The sequence below is a fragment of the Ascaphus truei genome (assembly GCF_040206685.1).
Source record: "Ascaphus truei isolate aAscTru1 chromosome 18 unlocalized genomic scaffold, aAscTru1.hap1 SUPER_18_unloc_1, whole genome shotgun sequence".
Classification (NCBI taxonomy): Eukaryota; Metazoa; Chordata; class Amphibia; order Anura; family Ascaphidae; genus Ascaphus; species Ascaphus truei.
The window spans coordinates 193,755-217,905 of record NW_027453856.1 but is presented as its reverse complement, the minus strand read 5'-3'; the positions used below and the strand labels follow the sequence as shown (position 1 = coordinate 217,905).

General features: G+C 43.8%; 16 non-coding genes across 16 annotated transcripts; all 16 read left to right on the top strand.

Annotated features, from left to right (window-relative positions):
- The first annotated feature begins 17,559 nt into the window (after positions 1-17,559).
- On the top strand, positions 17,560-17,678 carry LOC142474639 (5S ribosomal RNA). The gene has a single exon (XR_012790576.1). It is a non-coding gene; the product is annotated as a 5S ribosomal RNA (ribosomal RNA).
- Positions 17,679-18,353: 675 nt separating this feature from the next.
- On the top strand, positions 18,354-18,472 carry LOC142474538 (5S ribosomal RNA). Its single transcript, XR_012790481.1, has one exon. It is a non-coding gene; the product is annotated as a 5S ribosomal RNA (ribosomal RNA).
- A 286-nt stretch (positions 18,473-18,758) lies between these two features.
- Positions 18,759-18,877, top strand: LOC142474586 (5S ribosomal RNA). Its single transcript, XR_012790526.1, has one exon. It is a non-coding gene; the product is annotated as a 5S ribosomal RNA (ribosomal RNA).
- Positions 18,878-19,162: 285 nt separating this feature from the next.
- Positions 19,163-19,281, top strand: LOC142474561 (5S ribosomal RNA). Its single transcript, XR_012790503.1, has one exon. It is a non-coding gene; the product is annotated as a 5S ribosomal RNA (ribosomal RNA).
- A 286-nt stretch (positions 19,282-19,567) lies between these two features.
- On the top strand, positions 19,568-19,686 carry LOC142474614 (5S ribosomal RNA). The gene has a single exon (XR_012790553.1). It is a non-coding gene; the product is annotated as a 5S ribosomal RNA (ribosomal RNA).
- Positions 19,687-19,972: 286 nt separating this feature from the next.
- On the top strand, positions 19,973-20,091 carry LOC142474514 (5S ribosomal RNA). Its single transcript, XR_012790459.1, has one exon. It is a non-coding gene; the product is annotated as a 5S ribosomal RNA (ribosomal RNA).
- A 286-nt stretch (positions 20,092-20,377) lies between these two features.
- LOC142474642 (5S ribosomal RNA) lies at positions 20,378-20,496 on the top strand. The gene has a single exon (XR_012790579.1). It is a non-coding gene; the product is annotated as a 5S ribosomal RNA (ribosomal RNA).
- Positions 20,497-20,781: 285 nt separating this feature from the next.
- Positions 20,782-20,900, top strand: LOC142474600 (5S ribosomal RNA). Its single transcript, XR_012790540.1, has one exon. It is a non-coding gene; the product is annotated as a 5S ribosomal RNA (ribosomal RNA).
- Positions 20,901-21,186: 286 nt separating this feature from the next.
- LOC142474611 (5S ribosomal RNA) lies at positions 21,187-21,305 on the top strand. The gene has a single exon (XR_012790551.1). It is a non-coding gene; the product is annotated as a 5S ribosomal RNA (ribosomal RNA).
- A 286-nt stretch (positions 21,306-21,591) lies between these two features.
- Positions 21,592-21,710, top strand: LOC142474513 (5S ribosomal RNA). The gene has a single exon (XR_012790458.1). It is a non-coding gene; the product is annotated as a 5S ribosomal RNA (ribosomal RNA).
- Positions 21,711-21,996: 286 nt separating this feature from the next.
- Positions 21,997-22,115, top strand: LOC142474585 (5S ribosomal RNA). Its single transcript, XR_012790525.1, has one exon. It is a non-coding gene; the product is annotated as a 5S ribosomal RNA (ribosomal RNA).
- Positions 22,116-22,401: 286 nt separating this feature from the next.
- On the top strand, positions 22,402-22,520 carry LOC142474475 (5S ribosomal RNA). The gene has a single exon (XR_012790422.1). It is a non-coding gene; the product is annotated as a 5S ribosomal RNA (ribosomal RNA).
- A 286-nt stretch (positions 22,521-22,806) lies between these two features.
- LOC142474250 (5S ribosomal RNA) lies at positions 22,807-22,925 on the top strand. Its single transcript, XR_012790215.1, has one exon. It is a non-coding gene; the product is annotated as a 5S ribosomal RNA (ribosomal RNA).
- A 286-nt stretch (positions 22,926-23,211) lies between these two features.
- On the top strand, positions 23,212-23,330 carry LOC142474398 (5S ribosomal RNA). The gene has a single exon (XR_012790350.1). It is a non-coding gene; the product is annotated as a 5S ribosomal RNA (ribosomal RNA).
- Positions 23,331-23,616: 286 nt separating this feature from the next.
- Positions 23,617-23,735, top strand: LOC142474249 (5S ribosomal RNA). Its single transcript, XR_012790214.1, has one exon. It is a non-coding gene; the product is annotated as a 5S ribosomal RNA (ribosomal RNA).
- Positions 23,736-24,021: 286 nt separating this feature from the next.
- Positions 24,022-24,140, top strand: LOC142474630 (5S ribosomal RNA). Its single transcript, XR_012790567.1, has one exon. It is a non-coding gene; the product is annotated as a 5S ribosomal RNA (ribosomal RNA).
- Positions 24,141-24,151: the final 11 nt, after the last annotated feature.

The window sequence follows — 24,151 nt, the reverse complement described above, 5'->3', positions numbered from 1 at the left end:
TAAGTCCCTCGCAAAGAGTGAAAGATGCGCACGTTCATTTTCAGAGCTCCTAGACGTTCCTATAAGAAGTTAGCCAAAAAGTAGCTTCGAAAAACGCTTAGGTTAAGTTTGAGAGTTGCTTCTAATGTACCAAAGCTGGACATAGACATAATTTCACTCTCACAACATTATGGCTGGTTGGAGACAGTCCGAACCACAAGTACCGGGTCCATGGTTCTGGGCGTATACTGGGGGGACGGGGACGACTCCCATTAACCCCTGACTATACCGGGGATACGCTTATCACAATGCCTTTCTGGTCTGTGCTGAAGCAGGGCATTCTGGCAGCCAAGTGGTTGGACCTTTATTAGTGATCCTGGTTACCCCCTCTCGGAACCACAGACTTAGAAATCGCCAGCTCATATACAGTGCATAAAATATATTTAAATATATACCCTAATACACCATTTTAATAAAAAATATCACAAAATTATTCTAAGTCCCTCGGGAAGAGTGAAAGACGCGCACGTTCATTTTCAGAGCTCCTAGACGTTCCTATAAGAAGTTAGCCAAAAAGTAGCTTCGAAAAACGCTTAGGTTAAGTTTGAGAGTTGCTTCTAATGTACCAAAGCTGGACATAGACATAATTTCACTCTCACAACATTATGGCTGGTTGGAGACAGTCCGAACCACAAGTACCGGGTCCATGGTTCTGGGCGTATACTGGGGGGACGGGGACGACTCCCATTAACCCCTGACTATACCGGGGATACGCTTATCACAATGCCTTTCTGGTCTGTGCTGAAGCAGGGCATTCTGGCAGCCAAGTGGCTTGACTTTTATTAGTGAGCCTGGTTACCCCCTCTCGGAACCACAGACTTAGAAATCGCCAGCTCATATACAGTGCATAAAATATATTTAAATATATACCCTAATACATCATTTTAATAAAAAATATCACAAAATTCTTCTAAGTCCCTCGCAAAGAGTGAAAGATGCGCACGTTCATTTTCAGAGCTCCTAGACGTTCCTATAAGAAGTTAGCCAAAAAGTAGCTTCGAAAAACGCTTAGGTTAAGTTTGAGAGTTGCTTCTAATGTACCAAAGCTGGACATAGACATAATTTCACTCTCACAACATTATGGCTGGTTGGAGACAGTCCGAACCACAAGTACCGGGTCCATGGTTCTGGGCGTATACTGGGGGGACGGGGACGACTCCCATTAACCCCTGACTATACCGGGGATACGCTTATCACAATGCCTTTCTGGTCTGTGCTGAAGCAGGGCATTCTGGCAGCCAAGTGGTTGGACCTTTATTAGTGATCCTGGTTACCCCCTCTCGGAACCACAGACTTAGAAATCGCCAGCTCATATACAGTGCATAAAATATATTTAAATATATACCCTAATACACCATTTTAATAAAAAATATCACAAAATTATTCTAAGTCCCTCGGGAAGAGTGAAAGACGCGCACGTTCATTTTCAGAGCTCCTAGACGTTCCTATAAGAAGTTAGCCAAAAAGTAGCTTCGAAAAACGCTTAGGTTAAGTTTCAGAGTTGCTTCTAATGTACCAAAGCTGGACTTAGACATAATTTCACTCTCACAACATTATGGCTGGTTGGAGACAGTCCGAACCACAAGTACCGGGTCCATGGTTCTGGCCGTATACTGGGGGGACGGGGACGACTCCCATTAACCCCTGACTATACCGGGGATACGCTTATCACAATGCCTTTCTGGTCTGTGCTGAAGCAGGGCATTCTGGCAGCCAAGTGGCTTGACCTTTATTAGTGAGCCTGGTTACCCCCTCTCGGAACCACAGACTTAGAAATCGCCAGCTCATATACAGTGCATAAAATATATTTAAATATATACCCTAATACACCATTTTAATAAAAAATATCACAAAATTCTTCTAAGTCCCTCGGGAAGAGTGAAAGACGCGCACGTTCATTTTCAGAGCTCCTAGACGTTCCTATAAGAAGTTAGCCAAAAAGTAGCTTCGAAAAACGCTTAGGTTAAGTTTGAGAGTTGCTTCTAATGTACCAAAGCTGGACTTAGACATAATTTCACTCTCACAACATTATGGCTGGTTGGAGACAGTCCGAACCACAAGTACCGGGTCCATGGTTCTGGCCGTATACTGGGGGGACGGGGACGACTCCCATTAACCCCTGACTATACCGGGGATACGCTTATCACAATGCCTTTCTGGTCTGTGCTGAAGCAGGGCATTCTGGCAGCCAAGTGGTTGGACCTTTATTAGTGATCCTGGTTACCCCCTCTCGGAACCACAGACTTAGAAATCGCCAGCTCATATACAGTGCATAAAATATATTTAAATATATACCCTAATACACCATTTTAATAAAAAATATCACAAAATTATTCTAAGTCCCTCGGGAAGAGTGAAAGACGCGCACGTTCATTTTCAGAGCTCCTAGACGTTCCTATAAGAAGTTAGCCAAAAAGTAGCTTCGAAAAACGCTTAGGTTAAGTTTGAGAGTTGCTTCTAATGTACCAAAGCTGGACATAGACATAATTTCACTCTCACAACATTATGGCTGGTTGGAGACAGTCCGAACCACAAGTACCGGGTCCATGGTTCTGGGCGTATACTGGGGGGACGGGGACGACTCCCATTAACCCCTGACTATACCGGGGATACGCTTATCACAATGCCTTTCTGGTCTGTGCTGAAGCAGGGCATTCTGGCAGCCAAGTGGCTTGACTTTTATTAGTGAGCCTGGTTACCCCCTCTCGGAACCACAGACTTAGAAATCGCCAGCTCATATACAGTGCATAAAATATATTTAAATATATACCCTAATACATCATTTTAATAAAAAATATCACAAAATTCTTCTAAGTCCCTCGCAAAGAGTGAAAGATGCGCACGTTCATTTTCAGAGCTCCTAGACGTTCCTATAAGAAGTTAGCCAAAAAGTAGCTTCGAAAAACGCTTAGGTTAAGTTTGAGAGTTGCTTCTAATGTACCAAAGCTGGACATAGACATAATTTCACTCTCACAACATTATGGCTGGTTGGAGACAGTCCGAACCACAAGTACCGGGTCCATGGTTCTGGGCGTATACTGGGGGGACGGGGACGACTCCCATTAACCCCTGACTATACCGGGGATACGCTTATCACAATGCCTTTCTGGTCTGTGCTGAAGCAGGGCATTCTGGCAGCCAAGTGGTTGGACCTTTATTAGTGATCCTGGTTACCCCCTCTCGGAACCACAGACTTAGAAATCGCCAGCTCATATACAGTGCATAAAATATATTTAAATATATACCCTAATACACCATTTTAATAAAAAATATCACAAAATTATTCTAAGTCCCTCGGGAAGAGTGAAAGACGCGCACGTTCATTTTCAGAGCTCCTAGACGTTCCTATAAGAAGTTAGCCAAAAAGTAGCTTCGAAAAACGCTTAGGTTAAGTTTCAGAGTTGCTTCTAATGTACCAAAGCTGGACTTAGACATAATTTCACTCTCACAACATTATGGCTGGTTGGAGACAGTCCGAACCACAAGTACCGGGTCCATGGTTCTGGCCGTATACTGGGGGGACGGGGACGACTCCCATTAACCCCTGACTATACCGGGGATACGCTTATCACAATGCCTTTCTGGTCTGTGCTGAAGCAGGGCATTCTGGCAGCCAAGTGGCTTGACCTTTATTAGTGAGCCTGGTTACCCCCTCTCGGAACCACAGACTTAGAAATCGCCAGCTCATATACAGTGCATAAAATATATTTAAATATATACCCTAATACACCATTTTAATAAAAAATATCACAAAATTCTTCTAAGTCCCTCGGGAAGAGTGAAAGACGCGCACGTTCATTTTCAGAGCTCCTAGACGTTCCTATAAGAAGTTAGCCAAAAAGTAGCTTCGAAAAACGCTTAGGTTAAGTTTGAGAGTTGCTTCTAATGTACCAAAGCTGGACTTAGACATAATTTCACTCTCACAACATTATGGCTGGTTGGAGACAGTCCGAACCACAAGTACCGGGTCCATGGTTCTGGGCGTATACTGGGGGGACGGGGACGACTCCCATTAACCCCTGACTATACCGGGGATACGCTTATCACAATGCCTTTCTGGTCTGTGCTGAAGCAGGGCATTCTGGCAGCCAAGTGGCTTGACCTTTATTAGTGAGCCTGATTACCCCCTCTCGGAACCACAGAATTAGAAATCGCCAGCTCATATACAGTGCATAAAATATATTTAAATATATACCCTTATACACCATTTTAATAAAAAATATCACAAAATTCTTCTAAGTCCCTCGGGAAGAGTGAAAGATGCGCACGTTCATTTTCAGAGCTCCTAGACCTTCCTATAAGAAGTTAGCCAAAAAGTAGCTTCGAAAAACGCTTAGGTTAAGTTTGAGAGTTGCTTCTAATGTACCAAAGCTGGACTTAGACATAATTTCACTCTCACAACATTATGGCTGGTTGGAGACAGTCCGAACCACAAGTACCGGGTCCATGGTTCTGGGCGTATACTGGGGGGACGGGGACGACTCCCATTAACCCCTGACTATACCGGGGATACGCTTATCACAATGCCTTTCTGGTCTGTGCTGAAGCAGGGCATTCTGGCAGCCAAGTGGCTTGACTTTTATTAGTGAGCCTGGTTACCCCCTCTCGGAACCACAGACTTAGAAATCGCCAGCTCATATACAGTGCATAAAATATATTTAAATATATACCCTAATACATCATTTTAATAAAAAATATCACAAAATTCTTCTAAGTCCCTCGCAAAGAGTGAAAGATGCGCACGTTCATTTTCAGAGCTCCTAGACGTTCCTATAAGAAGTTAGCCAAAAAGTAGCTTCGAAAAACGCTTAGGTTAAGTTTGAGAGTTGCTTCTAATGTACCAAAGCTGGACATAGACATAATTTCACTCTCACAACATTATGGCTGGTTGGAGACAGTCCGAACCACAAGTACCGGGTCCATGGTTCTGGCCGTATACTGGGGGACGGGGACGACTCCCATTAACCCCTGACTATACCGGGGATACGCTTATCACAATGCCTTTCTGGTCTGTGCTGAAGCAGGGCATTCTGGCAGCCAAGTGGCTTGACTTTTATTAGTGAGCCTGGTTACCCCCTCTCGGAACCACAGACTTAGAAATCGCCAGCTCATATACAGTGCATAAAATATATTTAAATATATACCCTAATACATCATTTTAATAAAAAATATCACAAAATTCTTCTAAGTCCCTCGCAAAGAGTGAAAGATGCGCACGTTCATTTTCAGAGCTCCTAGACGTTCCTATAAGAAGTTAGCCAAAAAGTAGCTTCGAAAAACGCTTAGGTTAAGTTTGAGAGTTGCTTCTAATGTACCAAAGCTGGACATAGACATAATTTCACTCTCACAACATTATGGCTGGTTGGAGACAGTCCGAACCACAAGTACCGGGTCCATGGTTCTGGGCGTATACTGGGGGGACGGGGACGACTCCCATTAACCCCTGACTATACCGGGGATACGCTTATCACAATGCCTTTCTGGTCTGTGCTGAAGCAGGGCATTCTGGCAGCCAAGTGGTTGGACCTTTATTAGTGATCCTGGTTACCCCCTCTCGGAACCACAGACTTAGAAATCGCCAGCTCATATACAGTGCATAAAATATATTTAAATATATACCCTAATACACCATTTTAATAAAAAATATCACAAAATTATTCTAAGTCCCTCGGGAAGAGTGAAAGACGCGCACGTTCATTTTCAGAGCTCCTAGACGTTCCTATAAGAAGTTAGCCAAAAAGTAGCTTCGAAAAACGCTTAGGTTAAGTTTGAGAGTTGCTTCTAATGTACCAAAGCTGGACATAGACATAATTTCACTCTCACAACATTATGGCTGGTTGGAGACAGTCCGAACCACAAGTACCGGGTCCATGGTTCTGGGCGTATACTGGGGGGACGGGGACGACTCCCATTAACCCCTGACTATACCGGGGATACGCTTATCACAATGCCTTTCTGGTCTGTGCTGAAGCAGGGCATTCTGGCAGCCAAGTGGTTGGACCTTTATTAGTGATCCTGGTTACCCCCTCTCGGAACCACAGACTTAGAAATCGCCAGCTCATATACAGTGCATAAAATATATTTAAATATATACCCTAATACATCATTTTAATAAAAAATATCACAAAATTCTTCTAAGTCCCTAGCAAAGAGTGAAAGATGCGCACGTTCATTTTCAGAGCTCCTAGACGTTCCTATAAGAAGTTAGCCAAAAAGTAGCTTCGAAAAACGCTTAGGTTAAGTTTGAGAGTTGCTTCTAATGTACCAAAGCTGGACATAGACATAATTTCACTCTCACAACATTATGGCTGGTTGGAGACAGTCCGAACCACAAGTACCGGGTCCATGGTTCTGGGCGTATACTGGGGGGACGGGGACGACTCCCATTAACCCCTGACTATACCGGGGATACGCTTATCACAATGCCTTTCTGGTCTGTGCTGAAGCAGGGCATTCTGGCAGCCAAGTGGTTGGACCTTTATTAGTGATCCTGGTTACCCCCTCTCGGAACCACAGACTTAGAAATCGCCAGCTCATATACAGTGCATAAAATATATTTAAATATATACCCTAATACACCATTTTAATAAAAAATATCACAAAATTATTCTAAGTCCCTCGGGAAGAGTGAAAGACGCGCACGTTCATTTTCAGAGCTCCTAGACGTTCCTATAAGAAGTTAGCCAAAAAGTAGCTTCGAAAAACGCTTAGGTTAAGTTTGAGAGTTGCTTCTAATGTACCAAAGCTGGACTTAGACATAATTTCACTCTCACAACATTATGGCTGGTTGGAGACAGTCCGAACCACAAGTACCGGGTCCATGGTTCTGGGCGTATACTGGGGGGACGGGGACGACTCCCATTAACCCCTGACTATACCGGGGATACGCTTATCACAATGCCTTTCTGGTCTGTGCTGAAGCAGGGCATTCTGGCAGCCAAGTGGCTTGACCTTTATTAGTGAGCCTGATTACCCCCTCTCGGAACCACAGACTTAGAAATCGCCAGCTCATATACAGTGCATAAAATATATTTAAATATATACCCTAATACACCATTTTAATAAAAAATATCACAAAATTATTCTAAGTCCCTCGGGAAGAGTGAAAGACGCGCACGTTCATTTTCAGAGCTCCTAGACGTTCCTATAAGAAGTTAGCCAAAAAGTAGCTTCGAAAAACGCTTAGGTTAAGTTTGAGAGTTGCTTCTAATGTACCAAAGCTGGACTTAGACATAATTTCACTCTCACAACATTATGGCTGGTTGGAGACAGTCCGAACCACAAGTACCGGGTCCATGGTTCTGGGCGTATACTGGGGGGACGGGGACGACTCCCATTAACCCCTGACTATACCGGGGATACGCTTATCACAATGCCTTTCTGGTCTGTGCTGAAGCAGGGCATTCTGGCAGCCAAGTGGTTGGACCTTTATTAGTGATCCTGGTTACCCCCTCTCGGAACCACAGACTTAGAAATCGCCAGCTCATATACAGTGCATAAAATATATTTAAATATATACCCTAATACACCATTTTAATAAAAAATATCACAAAATTATTCTAAGTCCCTCGGGAAGAGTGAAAGACGCGCACGTTCATTTTCAGAGCTCCTAGACGTTCCTATAAGAAGTTAGCCAAAAAGTAGCTTCGAAAAACGCTTAGGTTAAGTTTGAGAGTTGCTTCTAATGTACCAAAGCTGGACATAGACATAATTTCACTCTCACAACATTATGGCTGGTTGGAGACAGTCCGAACCACAAGTACCGGGTCCATGGTTCTGGGCGTATACTGGGGGGACGGGGACGACTCCCATTAACCCCTGACTATACCGGGGATACGCTTATCACAATGCCTTTCTGGTCTGTGCTGAAGCAGGGCATTCTGGCAGCCAAGTGGTTGGACCTTTATTAGTGATCCTGGTTACCCCCTCTCGGAACCACAGACTTAGAAATCGCCAGCTCATATACAGTGCATAAAATATATTTAAATATATACCCTAATACATCATTTTAATAAAAAATATCACAAAATTCTTCTAAGTCCCTAGCAAAGAGTGAAAGATGCGCACGTTCATTTTCAGAGCTCCTAGACGTTCCTATAAGAAGTTAGCCAAAAAGTAGCTTCGAAAAACGCTTAGGTTAAGTTTGAGAGTTGCTTCTAATGTACCAAAGCTGGACTTAGACATAATTTCACTCTCACAACATTATGGCTGGTTGGAGACAGTCCGAACCACAAGTACCGGGTCCATGGTTCTGGGCGTATACTGGGGGGACGGGGACGACTCCCATTAACCCCTGACTATACCGGGGATACGCTTATCACAATGCCTTTCTGGTCTGTGCTGAAGCAGGGCATTCTGGCAGCCAAGTGGCTTGACCTTTATTAGTGAGCCTGATTACCCCCTCTCGGAACCACAGAATTAGAAATCGCCAGCTCATATACAGTGCATAAAATATATTTAAATATATACCCTTATACACCATTTTAATAAAAAATATCACAAAATTCTTCTAAGTCCCTCGGGAAGAGTGAAAGATGCGCACGTTCATTTTCAGAGCTCCTAGACCTTCCTATAAGAAGTTAGCCAAAAAGTAGCTTCGAAAAACGCTTAGGTTAAGTTTGAGAGTTGCTTCTAATGTACCAAAGCTGGACTTAGACATAATTTCACTCTCACAACATTATGGCTGGTTGGAGACAGTCCGAACCACAAGTACCGGGTCCATGGTTCTGGGCGTATACTGGGGGGACGGGGACGACTCCCATTAACCCCTGACTATACCGGGGATACGCTTATCACAATGCCTTTCTGGTCTGTGCTGAAGCAGGGCATTCTGGCAGCCAAGTGGCTTGACTTTTATTAGTGAGCCTGGTTACCCCCTCTCGGAACCACAGACTTAGAAATCGCCAGCTCATATACAGTGCATAAAATATATTTAAATATATACCCTAATACACCATTTTAATAAAAAATATCACAAAATTATTCTAAGTCCCTCGGGAAGAGTGAAAGACGCACACGTTCATTTTCAGAGCTCCTAGACGTTCCTATAAGATGTTAGCCAAAAAGTAGCTTTCGAAAAACGCTTAGGTTAAGTTTGAGAGTTGCTTCTAATGTACCAAAGCTGGACTTAGACATAATTTCACTCTCACAACATTATGGCTGGTTGGAGACAGTCCGAACCACAAGTACCGGGTCCATGGTTCTGGGCGTATACTGGGGGGACGGGGACGACTCCCATTAACCCCTGACTATACCGGGGATACGCTTATCACAATGCCTTTCTGGTCTGTGCTGAAGCAGGGCATTCTGGCAGCCAAGTGGTTGGACCTTTATTAGTGATCCTGGTTACCCCCTCTCGGAACCACAGACTTAGAAATCGCCAGCTCATATACAGTGCATAAAATATATTTAAATATATACCCTAATACACCATTTTAATAAAAAATATCACAAAATTATTCTAAGTCCCTCGGGAAGAGTGAAAGACGCGCACGTTCATTTTCAGAGCTCCTAGACGTTCCTATAAGAAGTTAGCCAAAAAGTAGCTTCGAAAAACGCTTAGGTTAAGTTTGAGAGTTGCTTCTAATGTACCAAAGCTGGACATAGACATAATTTCACTCTCACAACATTATGGCTGGTTGGAGACAGTCCGAACCACAAGTACCGGGTCCATGGTTCTGGGCGTATACTGGGGGGACGGGGACGACTCCCATTAACCCCTGACTATACCGGGGATACGCTTATCACAATGCCTTTCTGGTCTGTGCTGAAGCAGGGCATTCTGGCAGCCAAGTGGTTGGACCTTTATTAGTGATCCTGGTTACCCCCTCTCGGAACCACAGACTTAGAAATCGCCAGCTCATATACAGTGCATAAAATATATTTAAATATATACCCTAATACATCATTTTAATAAAAAATATCACAAAATTCTTCTAAGTCCCTAGCAAAGAGTGAAAGATGCGCACGTTCATTTTCAGAGCTCCTAGACGTTCCTATAAGAAGTTAGCCAAAAAGTAGCTTCGAAAAACGCTTAGGTTAAGTTTGAGAGTTGCTTCTAATGTACCAAAGCTGGACTTAGACATAATTTCACTCTCACAACATTATGGCTGGTTGGAGACAGTCCGAACCACAAGTACCGGGTCCATGGTTCTGGGCGTATACTGGGGGGACGGGGACGACTCCCATTAACCCCTGACTATACCGGGGATACGCTTATCACAATGCCTTTCTGGTCTGTGCTGAAGCAGGGCATTCTGGCAGCCAAGTGGCTTGACCTTTATTAGTGAGCCTGATTACCCCCTCTCGGAACCACAGACTTAGAAATCGCCAGCTCATATACAGTGCATAAAATATATTTAAATATATACCCTAATACACCATTTTAATAAAAAATATCACAAAATTATTCTAAGTCCCTCGGGAAGAGTGAAAGACGCGCACGTTCATTTTCAGAGCTCCTAGACGTTCCTATAAGAAGTTAGCCAAAAAGTAGCTTCGAAAAACGCTTAGGTTAAGTTTGAGAGTTGCTTCTAATGTACCAAAGCTGGACTTAGACATAATTTCACTCTCACAACATTATGGCTGGTTGGAGACAGTCCGAACCACAAGTACCGGGTCCATGGTTCTGGGCGTATACTGGGGGGACGGGGACGACTCCCATTAACCCCTGACTATACCGGGGATACGCTTATCACAATGCCTTTCTGGTCTGTGCTGAAGCAGGGCATTCTGGCAGCCAAGTGGCTTGACCTTTATTAGTGAGCCTGATTACCCCCTCTCGGAACCACAGAATTAGAAATCGCCAGCTCATATACAGTGCATAAAATATATTTAAATATATACCCTTATACACCATTTTAATAAAAAATATCACAAAATTCTTCTAAGTCCCTCGGGAAGAGTGAAAGATGCGCACGTTCATTTTCAGAGCTCCTAGACCTTCCTATAAGAAGTTAGCCAAAAAGTAGCTTCGAAAAACGCTTAGGTTAAGTTTGAGAGTTGCTTCTAATGTACCAAAGCTGGACTTAGACATAATTTCACTCTCACAACATTATGGCTGGTTGGAGACAGTCCGAACCACAAGTACCGGGTCCATGGTTCTGGGCGTATACTGGGGGGACGGGGACGACTCCCATTAACCCCTGACTATACCGGGGATACGCTTATCACAATGCCTTTCTGGTCTGTGCTGAAGCAGGGCATTCTGGCAGCCAAGTGGCTTGACCTTTATTAGTGAGCCTGGTTACCCCCTCTCGGAACCACAGACTTAGAAATCGCCAGCTCATATACAGTGCATAAAATATATTTAAATATATACCCTAATACACCATTTTAATAAAAAATATCACAAAATTATTCTAAGTCCCTCGGGAAGAGTGAAAGACGCGCACGTTCATTTTCAGAGCTCCTAGACGTTCCTATAAGAAGTTAGCCAAAAAGTAGCTTCGAAAAACGCTTAGGTTAAGTTTGAGAGTTGCTTCTAATGTACCAAAGCTGGACTTAGACATAATTTCACTCTCACAACATTATGGCTGGTTGGAGACAGTCCGAACCACAAGTACCGGGTCCATGGTTCTGGGCGTATACTGGGGGGACGGGGACGACTCCCATTAACCCCTGACTATACCGGGGATACGCTTATCACAATGCCTTTCTGGTCTGTGCTGAAGCAGGGCATTCTGGCAGCCAAGTGGCTTGACTTTTATTAGTGAGCCTGGTTACCCCCTCTCGGAACCACAGACTTAGAAATCGCCAGCTCATATACAGTGCATAAAATATATTTAAATATATACCCTAATACACCATTTTAATAAAAAATATCACAAAATTATTCTAAGTCCCTCGGGAAGAGTGAAAGACGCACACGTTCATTTTCAGAGCTCCTAGACGTTCCTATAAGATGTTAGCCAAAAAGTAGCTTTCGAAAAACGCTTAGGTTAAGTTTGAGAGTTGCTTCTAATGTACCAAAGCTGGACTTAGACATAATTTCACTCTCACAACATTATGGCTGGTTGGAGACAGTCCGAACCACAAGTACCGGGTCCATGGTTCTGGGCGTATACTGGGGGGACGGGGACGACTCCCATTAACCCCTGACTATACCGGGGATACGCTTATCACAATGCCTTTCTGGTCTGTGCTGAAGCAGGGCATTCTGGCAGCCAAGTGGCTTGACTTTTATTAGTGAGCCTGGTTACCCCCTCTCGGAACCACAGACTTAGAAATCGCCAGCTCATATACAGTGCATAAAATATATTTAAATATATACCCTAATACATCATTTTAATAAAAAATATCACAAAATTCTTCTAAGTCCCTCGCAAAGAGTGAAAGATGCGCACGTTCATTTTCAGAGCTCCTAGACGTTCCTATAAGAAGTTAGCCAAAAAGTAGCTTCGAAAAACGCTTAGGTTAAGTTTGAGAGTTGCTTCTAATGTACCAAAGCTGGACTTAGACATAATTTCACTCTCACAACATTATGGCTGGTTGGAGACAGTCCGAACCACAAGTACCGGGTCCATGGTTCTGGGCGTATACTGGGGGGACGGGGACGACTCCCATTAACCCCTGACTATACCGGGGATACGCTTATCACAATGCCTTTCTGGTCTGTGCTGAAGCAGGGCATTCTGGCAGCCAAGTGGCTTGACTTTTATTAGTGAGCCTGGTTACCCCCTCTCGGAACCACAGACTTAGAAATCGCCAGCTCATATACAGTGCATAAAATATATTTTAATATATACCCTAATACATCATTTTAATAAAAAATATCACAAAATTCTTCTAAGTCCCTCGCAAAGAGTGAAAGATGCGCACGTTCATTTTCAGAGCTCCTAGACGTTCCTATAAGAAGTTAGCCAAAAAGTAGCTTCGAAAAAAGCTTAGGTTAAGTTTGAGAGTTGCTTCTAATGTACCAAAGCTGGACTTAGACATAATTTCACTCTCACAACATTATGGCTGGTTGGAGACAGTCCGAACCACAAGTACCGGGTCCATGGTTCTGGGCGTATACTGGGGGGACGGGGACGACTCCCATTAACCCCTGACTATACCGGGGATACGCTTATCACAATGCCTTTCTGGTCTGTGCTGAAGCAGGGCATTCTGGCAGCCAAGTGGCTTGACCTTTATTAGTGAGCCTGGTTACCCCCTCTCGGAACCACAGACTTAGAAATCGCCAGCTCATATACAGTGCATAAAATATATTTAAATATATACCCTAATACACCATTTTTTTTTCAACTTTAATTTTTTATTTGTGGAAAGCATGTATACAGAAACTCACCACCCATTGGCATACATTATGGGCTCGCCACGGTGTTATGTTGAACAGCTGTCAACTGTGACAGCACGAGATGTACCACAGACAGAGACACAAGACAAGACATACTTGACTCACAGTACTGGGGGGGGGGGGGAACACTAGGGGTGGGGAGGGGGGGGGGGGAGAGGGCGGGGGAAGGTCCATTGTGATGCCGGCGGAGGGTCGGAGCGTTTTTTGATTGTGTCGATATCCGTTTCCGGGAGACCGTTGCGTAAACTATCCGTTGGGTGGCTCTGATTAGCGTGTGCCTACGTCTGCGTCTAGTCCATCACATCCAAGGAGAACCCATCTATCGATATTAATGCAAAACTGAGGCGGCGTCCAACTCGGGGATGTTAACCTGTTCCAGCCAAGGGCCCCATACTTTTAGAAATTTAGTGCCAGAGTCGTTGACCCAACTCGTCAACTGTACCATCTGGCATACTTGCCAAATTCTAATCCTGATTTTGGGGATAATTGGGATCTCATTCTGCTTCCACAATGCCGCGATCTCACAACGGGTGGCGGTCGCAAAGTGCATGACCAGTTTGTGCGTCGTTCTAGACATGCCCTGGGGCCGCCTGCCCACTAGGAATAGCCACGGGTCCAGGGGGATCTCCAAATCGAGTATCCTTTGCAGCCAATCTCGAATTGTTTCCCAAATCGGGACCACCCTTGGGCAAGACCACAGCATGTGTTTAAGGTCAGCTTATTCCCCGCATTGTTTGGGGCAAAGCGGCGAATAACCTCTGACAAATTTAGATAATTTGACCGGGGTATGGTACCACCGCATGAGGACTTTATATGCGTTCTCCTTCAATGTGACACATATTGAACTTTTCGCTGCAGTTTGCAATATGTATTTCCAGTCATCGTCCTCTAAATTCTCCCCTAGCTCTGTCTCCCACTGTCGCATGTACCGTAGGCGGGGTGTGTCTATACTAGCCGGACAGACTACCTCCCTGTACATACGGGAAGTCAGTCCCCTTGCGTCCGTTGAAATTGAACACAGCCGTTCAAAATTCGTTCGTGCGGGTCGAATGGGAAATTTATTATAAAATGCCCTGACCTGGAGGAATCGAAATAACTCTGCATTTGGTAAATTTGATTCTTCCTTAAGCTGATCGAACGTCTTGATAGATTTTGTGCCCTCCAGGTCAATTAGTCGATTATACCCAGCTTGCGTCCATCTTATGAATTTATCACCGGCCAGCCCCGGAGCAAAATCCGGATTGCCCCAGAGGGGGGTCATCAGAGATTGTGGTGACGTTAAGTTCGCTTTTAACTTTACTGTCTCCCAAACCGCTAAGGAGTTCGCTATTGCGCAGAGCGGCGTCCCAATGTCTTTTTTGCATTGTTTTGGTAACCAAATCAGCTTATGTAGTGTAACTGGTTTGCAGCATTCTCTCTCTAGGTCCGTCCACCTTCTTTTTTTTGGATCTGCGTGCCATTGAATAATTTGGCTTAATTGTGCCGCTTTATAGTACGCCATCAGGCAAGGTACCGATAGTCCTCCTTGTACTATTGGTTTAGTAAGTAGATTTTTTGCGATTCGTGGGCTTTTTTTATTCCAAATAAATTGGATGATGTGAGCTTGGAGGGCATTGATCTCAGATTTAACCAGCGGTATTGGTAGGGTCTGAAACAGATATAGTAGCTTAGGCAGCATGTTCATTTTTATGCTACTGATCCTGCCAAACCACGATATCCCGTACCCCGCCCACACCCTAAGATCGTCCTTTAGCTTCTTCATCATCTTGGGGAAATTTGCCTTATATAAGGTATTATAATCCCTGGTGATATATACCCCTAAATATTTGATAGCGGAGGATTGCCACTTAAAATTAAAGTTTAGTTCTAGTAGTTTTTCAATTGGTTTTGGCAGATTGATATTGAGCGCCTCTGACTTGGCCTGGTTAATTTTGAACCCTGAGACCGTGCCAAAGGTGCCCAGGATCTCAAAGACATTGGGCAGGGTTGTCAGTGGCTTAGAGATCGTTAGGATCACGTCGTCTGCATACAACGCAGCTTTATGGTGTTGACCCCCTGTCTGAATTCCTGATATATTGGGGTTTAACCTTATATGGGCTGCAAGGGGTTCAATACAGAGGGCAAAGAGTAATGGGGACAGTGGACAGCCCTGACGGGTCCCGCTCCGTATATTAAACAGTGCTGATGGGAAACCCTGGTGCCGTACTCTCGCAGTGGGTCCTGCGTATAGGGCCATTATGGCCTCCAGCAGACGGCCCCCAAACCCAAATACCCCCAGCGTCTCTCGTAGGTAGGCCCAGTCAATACGATCAAATGCCTTCTCGGCATCCAGGCTTAACACCATTGACGGTATGTTTTTCTTTTTTGCCAAATCTATCAGGTCTATTATCTGTCTGGTGTTATCTGCTGCCTGTCTACCAGCAATAAAGCCTACTTGATCCGGGTGAATCAGATCCGGAAGGACGCAACCCACCCTGTTAGCTATGAGTTTGGAGAAAATTTTAATATCCGAATTAATCAGGGATATCGGCCGGTAGCTCTTGTAGTCTACCGGATCCTTACCGGGTTTGTGGATCACTGAGATTGACGCTTGGAGCATCTGGGTCGGGAAAGGCTCTCCCTCCAGGATCCCATTAAATAGTTTCAACAAGTGGGGGGCTAGGATCTTACAAAAAATTTTATAGTATAAATTGGAGTAGCCGTCGGGGCCCGGGGCCTTGGCTGGTTTAAGGGACTTAATTACCTCGGTGATCTCTTCCAAGGTGAAATCACTTTGTAAGGCCTCTTTCTCCACACTGCCCAAGGTCGGGAGCTGCGCCTCCGACAGAAACCCCTTTAAGGTAGCTGAAGTTTTTGGGCTGTGGGTAACCTTATCTCCATCATACAGTGTAGCGTAATATTTCTGAAATGCTTCTACTATCTGTTTTGGATCGGAGGTAAGGTCACCCTGCTGTGTTCGAATTGTCGCTATCCGGAAATTTGGAAGCTTGTTTCGGAGCTTATTGGCTAGTAAAGTATCTGGCCTGTTGGCTTTTTCATAAAATCTGCGTTTGGACCATGCTAACTCCTTCTCGGCCTGGGAGGATAACACCAAATTAAGGGCCGCTTTAGTATCAATTAGTTCTTGCCACGTGTTCCGGTTTTTGTCCGCGGAATGTTGTGCAGTGAGGAGTGTTAGTTTCGCCTGCAGCTCTTTTATTTTAGACGCTTTCTCTCGTTTCCGCTTACCGGCTATGCTCATAAGGAATCCTCTGAGAGTAGCCTTATGGGCTTCCCAGAGTGTGGCCTGCGACTGCACGCTTTCTTCGTTTTCTCTAAAGAAATCCTTTATCCGGTCCTTTATCGCCCTCTCGGTAGCAGGGTCTTTAAGGAGAAGCTCATTTAGCCTCCAGTTTGCTCTGGGTCTGTCTAGGTCTGCTATCCTGCACCTCAGCTCGATAGGTGCGTGGTCGGACCACGAGATCTCGTGGATCGCTGTATGGCCCACCACTGGGACCACTCTGCTTGACACTAGGAAGTAGTCTATTCGGCTGTATCTGTCATGGGGGTGCGAATAAAAAGTGTATTCTCTGGTCATGGGGTGTTGTTCTCTCCACACGTCCGTCAACTGACAGTCGTGAAGGCCCTTGCGTATGGTTATTAGGTCCAGTCTAGGGGTTGTGTTAGTTTGAGTGCATCTGTCCAGGTCAGGGTCCATTGTGCGGTTTAGGTCGCCCGCGAGAAAAATACTTCCCTTAGCTAATTTATGTAATTTGGCAAAGAAGTGTTCGAAGAAGGCGGGGTCGTGCTCACAGGGGGCATATATTGAAGCTAGAGTTACCTGTTGGTTTTGTATTGTGCCCGTTAACGATCCCGTCAGATCTCGGAAGCTAAGCAGGGTGAGGCTTGATTAGTACTGGGTTGGGAGACTGCCTGGGAATACCAGGTGCTGTAGGGGTTTTTATTTTTCGCTTCCCTAATGAAAATATACATGGCATTCCTCGCAGCAAATGAAAATGTTTCATTTCTTGCTACTTTTTTCCCGTAGTGGCAAAGAAATATATAGTTTTTTCCTCTGAAAGTTCAACACAATGCAACCTTCCAAAATAGAATTCTGACATCGAGAATTCCGTCTATAGTACATTTGAGTGCACCTGTCATTTTCTCAGTCTCTGTGTATGCATGGAGCAAGATATAGGCTCATGGATTTAAGAATGAGAGGATATCATGAGACAGCAATCTCCACCTACGGCCATACTACCTTGAAAGCGCCAAATCCCGTCAGATCTCGGAAGCTAAGCAGGGTGAGGCTTGATTAGTACTGGGTTGGGAGACTGCCTGGGAATACCAGGTGCTGTAGGTGTTTTTATTTTTCGCTTCCCTAATGAAAATATACATGGCATTCCTCGCAGCAAATGAAAATGTTTCATTTCTTGCTACTTTTTTCCCGGAGTGGCAAAGAAATATATCGTTTTTTCCTCTGAAAGTTCAACACAATGCAACCTTCCAAAATAGAATTCTGACATCAAGAATTCCGTCTATAGTACATTTGAGTGCACCTGTCATTTTCTCAGTCTCTGATTTAATTTCCCAATTTAAGGTAATTCTTCAAGAATGTATTTTTTTAACGGTAACAATAATACACTTATGCCTCCCATGTCATTTAGAAATATATCATACAGGCCTCAGAACACTCAGCATGTTATATGGTGAGCTTGTGGCTCACAGAGTTGGGGTGTGCAGTGTTCAAGCTGATACTTGGAAGAGATAGTGAGTTCAAATCCAAACAGGAGGAGGTTGAAAATAGGCACCTCTGAAATTTTTTACTACTTTTTTCCCGCAGTGGCAAAGAAATATATCGTTTTTTCCTCAGAAAGTTCAACACAATGCAACCTTCCAAATAGAATTCTGACATCAAGAATTCCGTCTATAGTACATTTGAGTGCACCTGTCATTTTCTCAGTCTCTGTGTATGCATGGAGCAAGATATAGGCTCATGGATTTAAGAATGAGAGGATATCATGAGACAGCAATCTCCACCTACGGCCATACTACCTTGACCGCGCCCGATCCCGTCAGATCTCGGAAGCTAAGCAGGGTGAGGCTTGATTAGTACTGGGTTGGGAGACTGCCTGGGAATACCAGGTGCTGTAGGGGTTTTTATTTTTCGCTTCCCTAATGAAAATATACATGGCATTCCTCGCAGCAAATGAAAATGTTTCATTTCTTGCTACTTTTTTCCCGCAGTGGCAAAGAAATATATCGTTTTTTCCTCTGAAAGTTCAACACAATGCAACCTTCCAAAATAGAATTCTGACATCAAGAATTCCGTCTATAGTACATTTGAGTGCACCTGTCATTTTCTCAGTCTCTGTGTATGCATGGAGCAAGATATAGGCTCATGGATTTAAGAATGAGAGGATATCATGAGACAGCAATCTCCACCTACGGCCATAATACCTTGAAAGCGCCCGATCCCGTCAGATCTCGGAAGCTAAGCAGGGTGAGGCTTGATTAGTACTGGGTTGGGAGACTGCCTGGGAATACCAGGTGCTGTGGGTGTTTTTATTTTTTGCTTCCCTAATGAAAATATACATGGCATTCCTTGCAGCAAATGAAAATGTTTCATTTTTTACTACTTTTTTCCCGCAGTGGCAAAGAAATATATCGTTTTTTCCTCAGAAAGTTCAACACAATGCAACCTTCCAAATAGAATTCTGACATCAAGAATTCCGTCTATAGTACATTTGAGTGCACCTGTCATTTTCTCAGTCTCTGTGTATGCATGGAGCAAGATATAGGCTCATGGATTTAAGAATGAGAGGATATCATGAGACAGCAATCTCCACCTACGGCCATACTACCTTGACAGCGCCCGATCCCATCAGATCTTGGAAGCTAAGCAGGGTGAGGCTTGATTAGTACTGGGTTGGGAGACTGCCTGGGAATACCAGGTGCTGTAGGGGTTTTTATTTTTCGCTTCCCTAATGAAAATATACATGGCATTCCTCGCAGCAAATGAAAATGTTTCATTTCTTGCTACTTTTTTCCCGCAGTGGCAAAGAAATATATCGTTTTTTCCTCTGAAAGTTCAACACAATGCAACCTTCCAAAATAGAATTCTGACATCAAGAATTCCGTCTATAGTACATTTGAGTGCACCTGTCATTTTCTCAGTCTCTGTGTATGCATGGAGCAAGATATAGGCTCATGGATTTAAGAATGAGAGGATATCATGAGACAGCAATCTCCACCTATGGCCATAATACCTTGAAAGCGCCCGATCCCGTCAGATCTCGGAAGCTAAGCAGGGTGAGGCTTGATTAGTACTGGGTTGGGAGACTGCCTGGGAATACCAGGTGCTGTGGGTGTTTTTATTTTTTGCTTCCCTAATGAAAATATACATGGCATTCCTTGCAGCAAATGAAAATGTTTCATTTTTTACTACTTTTTTCCCGCAGTGGCAAAGAAATATATCGTTTTTTCCTCAGAAAGTTCAACACAATGCAACCTTCCAAAATAGAATTCTGACATCAAGAATTCCGTCTATAGTACATTTGAGTGCACCTGTCATTTTCTCAGTCTCTGTGTATGCATGGAGCAAGATATAGGCTCATGGATTTAAGAATGAGAGGATATCATGAGACAGCAATCTCCACCTACGGCCATACTACCTTGACAGCGCCCGATCCCGTCAGATCTCGGAAGCTAAGCAGGGTGAGGCTTGATTAGTACTGGGTTGGGAGACTGCCTGGGAATACCAGGTGCTGTAGGGGTTTTTATTTTTCGCTTCCCTAATGAAAATATACATGGCATTCCTCGCAGCAAATGAAAATGTTTCATTTCTTGCTACTTTTTTCCCGCAGTGGCAAAGAAATATATCGTTTTTTCCTCTGAAAGTTCAACACAATGCAACCTTCCAAAATAGAATTCTGACATCAAGAATTCCGTCTATAGTACATTTGAGTGCACCTGTCATTTTCTCAGTCTCTGTGTATGCATGGAGCAAGATATAGGCTCATGGATTTAAGAATGAGAGGATATCATGAGACAGCAATCTCCACCTACGGCCATAATACCTTGAAAGCGCCTGATCCCGTCAGATCTCGGAAGCTAAGCAGGGTGAGGCTTGATTAGTACTGGGTTGGGAGACTGCCTGGGAATACCAGGTGCTGTGGGTGTTTTTATTTTTTGCTTCCCTAATGAAAATATACATGGCATTCCTTGCAGCAAATGAAAATGTTTCATTTTTTACTACTTTTTTCCCGCAGTGGCAAAGAAATATATCGTTTTTTCCTCAGAAAGTTCAACACAATGCAACCTTCCAAATAGAATTCTGACATCAAGAATTCCGTCTATAGTACATTTGAGTGCACCTGTCATTTTCTCAGTCTCTGTGTATGCATGGAGCAAGATATAGGCTCATGGATTTAAGAATGAGAGGATATCATGAGACAGCAATCTCCACCTACGGCCATACTACCTTGACAGCGCCCGATCCCGTCAGATCTTGGAAGCTAAGCAGGGTGAGGCTTGATTAGTACTGGGTTGGGAGACTGCCTGGGAATACCAGGTGCTGTAGGGGTTTTTATTTTTCGCTTCCCTAATGAAAATATACATGGCATTCCTCGCAGCAAATGAAAATGTTTCATTTCTTGCTACTTTTTTCCCGCAGTGGCAAAGAAATATATCGTTTTTTCCTCTGAAAGTTCAACACAATGCAACCTTCCAAAATAGAATTCTGACATCAAGAATTCCGTCTATAGTACATTTGAGTGCACCTGTCATTTTCTCAGTCTCTGTGTATGCATGGAGCAAGATATAGGCTCATGGATTTAAGAATGAGAGGATATCATGAGACAGCAATCTCCACCTATGGCCATAATACCTTGAAAGCGCCCGATCCCGTCAGATCTCGGAAGCTAAGCAGGGTGAGGCTTGATTAGTACTGGGTTGGGAGACTGCCTGGGAATACCAGGTGCTGTGGGTGTTTTTATTTTTTGCTTCCCTAATGAAAATATACATGGCATTCCTTGCAGCAAATGAAAATGTTTCATTTTTTACTACTTTTTTCCCGCAGTGGCAAAGAAATATATCGTTTTTTCCTCAGAAAGTTCAACACAATGCAACCTTCCAAAATAGAATTCTGACATCAAGAATTCCGTCTATAGTACATTTGAGTGCACCTGTCATTTTCTCAGTCTCTGTGTATGCATGGAGCAAGATATAGGCTCATGGATTTAAGAATGAGAGGATATCATGAGACAGCAATCTCCACCTACGGCCATACTACCTTGACAGCGCCCGATCCCGTCAGATCTCGGAAGCTAAGCAGGGTGAGGCTTGATTAGTACTGGGTTGGGAGACTGCCTGGGAATACCAGGTGCTGTAGGGGTTTTTATTTTTCGCTTCCCTAATGAAAATATACATGGCATTCCTCGCAGCAAATGAAAATGTTTCATTTCTTGCTACTTTTTTCCCGCAGTGGCAAAGAAATATATCGTTTTTTCCTCTGAAAGTTCAACACAATGCAACCTTCCAAAATAGAATTCTGACATCAAGAATTCCGTCTATAGTACATTTGAGTGCACCTGTCATTTTCTCAGTCTCTGTGTATGCATGGAGCAAGATATAGGCTCATGGATTTAAGAATGAGAGGATATCATGAGACAGCAATCTCCACCTACGGCCATAATACCTTGAAAGCGCCCGATCCCGTCAGATCTCGGAAGCTAAGCAGGGTGAGGCTTGATTAGTACTGGGTTGGGAGACTGCCTGGGAATACCAGGTGCTGTGGGTGTTTTTATTTTTTGCTTCCCTAATGAAAATATACATGGCATTCCTTGCAGCAAATGAAAATGTTTCATTTTTTACTACTTTTTTCCCGCAGTGGCAAAGAAATATATCGTTTTTTCCTCAGAAAGTTCAACACAATGCAACCTTCCAAAATAGAATTCTGACATCAAGAATTCCGTCTATAGTACATTTGAGTGCACCTGTCATTTTCTCAGTCTCTGTATATGCATGGAGCAAGATATAGGCTCATGGATTTAAGAATGAGAGGATATCATGAGACAGCAATCTCCACCTATGGCCATACTACCTTGAAAGCGCCCGATCCCGTCAGATCTCGGAAGCTAAGCAGGGTGAGGCTTGATTAGTACTGGGTTGGGAGACTGCCTGGGAATACCAGGTGCTGTAGGGGTTTTTATTTTTCGCTTCCCTAATGAAAATATACATGGCATTCCTCGCAGCAAATGAAAATGTTTCATTTCTTGCTACTTTTTTCCCGCAGTGGCAAAGAAATATATCGTTTTTTCCTCTGAAAGTTCAACACAATGCAACCTTCCAAAATAGAATTCTGACATCAAGAATTCCGTCTATAGTACATTTGAGTGCACCTGTCATTTTCTCAGTCTCTGTGTATGCATGGAGCAAGATATAGGCTCATGGATTTAAGAATGAGAGGATATCATGAGACAGCAATCTCCACCTACGGCCATACTACCTTGAAAGCGCCCGATCCCGTCAGATCTCGGAAGCTAAGCAGGGTGAGGCTTGATTAGTACTGGGTTGGGAGACTGCCTGGGAATACCAGGTGCTGTGGGTGTTTTAATTTTTTGCTTCCCTAATGAAAATATACATGGCATTCCTTGCAGCAAATGAAAATGTTTCATTTTTTACTACTTTTTTCCCGCAGTGGCAAAGAAATATATCGTTTTTTCCTCAGAAAGTTCAACACAATGCAACCTTCCAAAATAGAATTCTGACATCAAGAATTCCGTCTATAGTACATTTGAGTGCACCTGTCATTTTCTCAGTCTCTGTATATGCATGGAGCAAGATATAGGCTCATGGATTTAAGAATGAGAGGATATCATGAGACAGCAATCTCCACCTACGGCCATACTACCTTGAAAGCGCCCGATCCCGTCAGATCTCGGAAGCTAAGCAGGGTGAGGCTTGATTAGTACTGGGTTGGGAGACTGCCTGGGAATACCAGGTGCTGTAGGGGTTTTTATTTTTCGCTTCCCTAATGAAAATATACATGGCATTCCTCGCAGCAAATGAAAATGTTTCATTTCTTGCTACTTTTTTCCCGCAGTGGCAAAGAAATATATCGTTTTTTCCTCTGAAAGTTCAACACAATGCAACCTTCCAAAATAGAATTCTGACATCAAGAATTCCGTCTATAGTACATTTGAGTGCACCTGTCATTTTCTCAGTCTCTGTGTATGCATGGAGCAAGATATAGGCTCATGGATTTAAGAATGAGAGGATATCATGAGACAGCAATCTCCACCTACGGCCATACTACCTTGAAAGCGCCCGATCCCGTCAGATCTCGGAAGCTAAGCAGGGTGAGGCTTGATTAGTACTGGGTTGGGAGACTGCCTGGGAATACCAGGTGCTGTGGGTGTTTTAATTTTTTGCTTCCCTAATGAAAATATACATGGCATTCCTTGCAGCAAATGAAAATGTTTCATTTTTTACTACTTTTTTCCCGCAGTGGCAAAGAAATATATCGTTTCTTCCTCTGAAAGTTCAACACAATGCAACCTTCCAAAATAGAATTCTGACATCAAGAATTCCGTCTATAGTACATTTGAGTGCACCTGTCATTTTCTCAGTCTCTGTGTATGCATGGAGCAAGATATAGGCTCATGGATTTAAGAATGAGAGGATATCATGAGACAGCAATCTCCACCTACGGCCATACTACCTTCAAAGTGCCCGATCCCGTCAGATCTCGGAAGCTAAGCAGGGTGAGGCTTGATTAGTACTGGGTTGGGAGACTGCCTGGGAATACCAGGTGCTGTAGGGGTTTTTATTTTT